General features: G+C 44.1%; 1 pseudogene; it reads left to right on the top strand.

Annotated features, from left to right (window-relative positions):
- The first annotated feature begins 685 nt into the window (after window positions 1-685).
- LOC115283524 lies at window positions 686-4,442 on the top strand (annotated as a pseudogene).
- Window positions 4,443-5,583: the final 1,141 nt, after the last annotated feature.

The following is a 5,583-nucleotide window of genomic DNA, read 5'->3' as shown; positions in this document are numbered from 1 at the left end:
GATACCTCAGCTTCCTATTTTGGACTACTGGATAGAAGTTAATGGTAATTGTACCTTATTTTCCAAAGTATGGTTCAGGGACCAGCAGGATTGGTGTCACCTAGGAGCTTGCTACAAATACAGTTTCAGGGGCTCCTGGGTGGCTGTCTGTTAAGTGTCTGACTCTTGATTTCAGCTCAAGTCATGATCTCACTGTTTGTGAGTATGAGCCCCACATTGGGCTCCACACTGACAGTGCAGAGTCTGCTTGGGATTCTCTCTTTCCCACTCTCTCTCTGCCCCATTCGTGTTCTCTCTCTCTCAAAATAAATAAACTTAAAAAAAAAGAAATGAAGTTTCAGGCCCCCAGACCTACTAAATCAGGACCTGCTTTATACAACTGGATCACTGCATGATTCCTTAAAGCTTGAGAAGTGGTGCTTCAGAGCCTTACTGCTCCCTTTGTGAATTCTGCTGCACAGACTCACTGAAGTCCCAAGGGCCTAGGACCCGGAGCCCTGTCGTCTGCCCCTTCCCTTACTTCCACCTCCTCAAAAATAAAAAGCACTGGTAATTGACAAAGACCTGGGGTCGTGGCTGTAAGCTTAGCTCACTTTAAGAAACCATGGTCAAGGCTCTCTTCTCCTCCCAGTCTGATAGACAGCCAAATCTTCTCATGCATTCTCAGCCATGTCCTTAAGACATGATGGTGAAGGTCAGACAGATTAAATGGATTTGCCATGTTGGGCTCCTGGTCACCAGGGCTGCTTTTAACTCTGGCAAAGTGGATATTATCGCCATCAATGACCCCTTCATTGACCTCAATTACATAGTCTACATGTTCCAGTATGATTCCACCCACAGCAAATTCAACAGCACAGTTAAGGCTGAGAACAAGAAACTTGTTATCAATGGAAAGTCCATCTCCATCTTCCAGGAGCAAGATCCTACTAACATCAAATGGGGTGATGCTGGTGCTGAGAATATTGTGGAGTCCACTAAGGTCTTGACCACCATGGAGAAGGCTGCGGCTCACTTGAAGGGTGGGGCCAAGAGGGTCATAGTCTCTGCCCTTTTGCTGATGCCCCCACGTTTATAATGGGTGTGAACCACGAGAAGTATGACTACTCCCTTGAGATTGCCAGCAATGCCTCCTGCACCACCAGCTACTTGGCCCCTCTGGCCAACATCATGCATGACACCTTTGGCATCATGGAGGGACTCATGACCACAGTCCATGCAAGCACTGCCACCCAGAAGACCATGGATGGCCCCTCTGGGAAGCTGTGGTGTGAAGGGTGAGAGGCTGCCCAGAACATCATCTCTGCTTCTACTGGCACTGCCAAGGCTGTAGGCAAGCTCATCCCGAGATGAACGCCGGCATGGTCTTCCGTGTCCCCATCCCCAACATGTCCACTGTGGATCTGACCTGCCACCCAGAGAAAGCTGGCAAATAATGATGACATCAAGAAGGTGGTGAAGCAGGGGGCCTGGTTGGCTCATTTGCTTAAGCGTCTGACTCTTGAATTCAGCTCACGTCATGATCTCCTGGCTTCTGAGATTGAGCCTTGCATTAAGTTTTCAATGATAGCGTGGAGCCTGCTTAGGATTCTCTCTCTCTCTCTCTCTCTCTCTCTCTCTCTCTCTCTCTCTCTCTCTCTTTCTGCCTCCCCTGCTCATGCTAGGTCTCTCAAAATAAATGCTGAGGCTGGCATTGCCCTCAATGACCACTTTGTCTAGCTCATTTCTTGGGGTGACAATGAATTTGGCTACAGCAACTGGGTGGTGGACCTTATGGTCCACATGGCCTCCAAGGAGTTGCTCCCTGGACTGCCAGGTCCAGAAAGAGCAAGAGGAAGAGAGAGGTCCTGAGCTTCTGGGTGTCCTTGCTCTAACTCATCATCCCTCAACACATCGAGAATCTCCCAACCTCTACATAGTTTTCATCCCAGACCCCCTGAAGAAGGGGAGAGGCTTGGGAACTCTACTTTATCATGAACCATCAATAAAGTATACTGTACCCAGCCAAAACAAAACAAAACAAAACAAAACTGAAAAGAAAAGCTATAGTCAAGTTGATCCTAAAGTTCATATAGAAATGCAAAGGACCCAGGGCCACCAAAAAAGAATGAACTTGAGAGACATAAATTTCCCAATGTCAAAACTTGCTACAAAACTACCGTAATCAAGGAGATCATCCAGGGGTGCCTGGGTGGTGCAGTCAGTTAAGCAACTGACTTGGGCTCAGGTCATTATCTCGGGGTTCATGAGCTCCAGCCTTGCTTTGGGTGAGCTTGAGCCCCACTCTGGGCTCCAACACTCTGTTCTTCCCTCTTTCCCTCTCTCTATGCAACCTTGTAGGATTCTCTCTCTCTGCCCCTTGCTCACTCACCATGCTCTCTCTTTCTAAAATACATAGATAGATGATAGATAGATAGATAGATAGATAGATAGATAGATAGATAGATAAAGAGGATCATCTGATGAGGAAGGAATAGACTTCAAGAAATGGCACTGGAACAATTAGATAGCCATATGCAAGAGAATGAATTTGTTCCCCTACCTCACACTATCATCAAAAATTAATTAGGGACACCTGGGTGGCTCAGTCAAGTAGGTGTCTAACTTCAGCTCAGGTCACAATCTTATGGTTTCTGAGTTTGAGCCCTGCATTGGGCTCTCTGCTGTCAGTGCAAAGCCTGCTTCACACCTTCTGTCCCAGTTTCTCTCTGTCCCTCCTCTGCTTGTGCTCTCTCCCCCAAAAAGAAATAAACATTAAAGAAAAAGTCTACGCTCTGAAAAATTAATTAAAAATGGATCAAAAACTGGGGCACCTGGCTGGCTCAGTCAGTAGAGTATGAAACTCTTGATCTCAGGGTCATTAGTTCAAGGCCCACATTGGGCATAGAGCCTACTTAATTAAAAAAAGGATCAAAAACCTAAATGGAAGGGCTAAACTATAAAACTCTTAGAAGTAAACACAGGAGTGAATCTGAATGACTTTGGATTTGGCAATGATTTCTTAAACTTGACATCAAAATCACAGGCAACAAAAGAAAAAAATACATTACACTTGATAACATTTAAAACTTTTGTGCATTGGAGAGCCTGGGTGGCACAGTTGGTTAAGTGTCCAACTCTTTATTTCAGCTGAGGTCATAATTTTCTGGTTTCATGAGTTCAAGCCCCATGCCGGGTTCTGGGCTGACAGTGTGGAGCCTGCTTGAGATTCTCTGTCTCTTTCTGTCTCTCTACCCCTCCCCAACTTGGCACTGGCTCTGTCTCTCAAAATAAATAAACTTTAAAAAAATAGAAATAAAACTTTTGTGAATCGGTGAACACTATCAAGAGATTGAAAAGACAGCCCACAAATGGGAGAAATATTTGCAAATCACATATATAATAAGGGTTTACTAGCCAGAATGTATAAAGAACTCCCATAGCTCATCAACAAAAAGAAAAACAACCCAATAGGAACTTGGGCAAAGGATTTGAATAGACATCACTCCAAAGAAGATTTGGAAATGTCCAATAAGCCAATGCTAAGATGCTCCACATCATTAGTTATTAAGGAGTTGCAAATCAAAACTACAAGGACATAATACTTCACACCCACCAGGAGAGTTAAAAAGAGAAGAAACTGAAAAATAACAAGAAGTGGCAAAAACAAGGAGAAGCTGGAACCCTCATATGCTATGGATGAGAAAATAAAATGGTGTAACCTATGTGGAAAATTGTTTGGCAGTTTATCAAAATGTTAAACACACAATTGCCACATGACCCAGCAAAGAAACTCGCAGATACATACCCAAAATAATTGAAAACATATTTCCATGCAAAAATATGTTCACAAAGGTTCATAGCAGCATTATCCATGGTAGCCAACAAAAGTGGAAACAACACAAATGTCCATCAGTGGATGGATGGATAAACAAAAAATGGTATATCTATAGGATGGAATATGATTCAGCCATAAAAAGGAGTGTACTACAACATGGATCCTGTATGAGGCTTCTGTGCTGCAACATGGATGACCCTTGAAAACATTATACTAGGTGAACTACGTCAGAGCCACAAGGACACATGTTAATTCCTTTTATATGAAATATCCAGAATAGGCAGATCCATACAGACAGCATAATCATGGTTGGCAAGTGATAGAAAAATTGGGGAGAGGGGATTAGACTTGGGATTGACTGCCAATTGGGACAGGTTTTTTGGGGGGAGGTGGGGTGGTAGAAAGTTCTAGAATTTGACAGTGGGGATGGTTAGATGACATAGTAAATATACTGAAAACCACTGAATCGGCCACGTTACACTGGTAAATTTAATGGTACACAAACTACACCTCAATAATACAAGAAATATATGCAAAGTAAGCCACAGGGCCTGCTTCCTGATTCTGGTCCTCTGACCTCAGGTATCAAGAGGCCAAGTTAGAATCTCTCCTCACTACACACTGAGGGATGAGGGAGAAGGGAAGCCATATTTAATTACTATAGAAGAAAAGAGATTAGGGGCGCCTGGGTGGCTCAGTCGGTTGAGCGTCCACCTTCAACTGAGGTCATGGTCTCGCGGTTCATGGGTCCCAGCCCCGAGTTGGGCTCTGTGCTGACAGCTCAGAACCTGGAGACTGCTTCAGATTCTGTGTCTTCCTCTTTCTCTGACCTTCCCCTGCTCACACTGTCTCTCTCTCTCTCTCAAGAATAAATACAAAAAGAAGATTAAATCACAACACGAAATAAGGGGATGAAATGTCTCCCCACTCAGAGGAAATGTATCCACCGTAAAAATGAACCTTTTCTTTTGGGCTAGAAGCAAATAGCAAATTGTGCTTCTCTCAAAGTGTTAGCTGGTTGCTTCCTAAGGAAAGGAATCCAGTCATCCCATTGTTTGGTCTCCAAGCCCAGTGTCAGAAAAATTTTTTTCTCTCCCCACTGAATGCACTGTTTTCAAACTTCTATTGGGGCAGGACCATTTTCACTGCCATTTGCAAAAAGCCACAAAGCTGTTGGGGCCAATGAAATGTACTCTGGGACACTCTTAAGTGGACCATCTGCCCGAGAAGCTGTAAAGGCAGGGCAGGAGCTTTCTTTTCCTTTTCCTCGATTATGGGAAGTCCCAGTGTTTTGGAAAAGTATTCCGTGCTATATCCGGTGAGAAGGAGGCTTCTGTCTTCCTGACACATTTATACTCCTCTTAGTCTAGATAACTGCTTTTCATCTGATATCTTGGCTTCGATGTCCGCTCCTTTGGGCAGCTACCCAGAACATCAACAACAGGCCAGGGGCTTGGAGGATGTGTTTGATATTTTAGACCACCCCAAACAAGATAAGAATCCTATATATTTTATTTTTGCATGACCAATTGCTTCATGTCTAGGAGCTTAATGCAATCCATGTTTATCACCTGACAGTTTCCATGGGTTGGCAGTCTGAACTACATGTTTTAAATTTTTTTAATGTTAATTTAGTTTTGAGAGAGTCAGAGTGTAAGCAGGGGAGGGACAGAGATAGAAGGAGACACAGAATCCAAAGGAGGCTTCAGGCTCCAAGCTGTCTACAGAGAGCCTGACTCAGGGCTCAAACTCAGGAACAGCGAGAT

This window comes from Suricata suricatta, chromosome X (assembly GCF_006229205.1).
Source record: "Suricata suricatta isolate VVHF042 chromosome X, meerkat_22Aug2017_6uvM2_HiC, whole genome shotgun sequence".
Taxonomy (NCBI): Eukaryota; Metazoa; Chordata; class Mammalia; order Carnivora; family Herpestidae; genus Suricata; species Suricata suricatta.
This window is presented reverse-complemented; position numbering and strand designations above follow the sequence as displayed.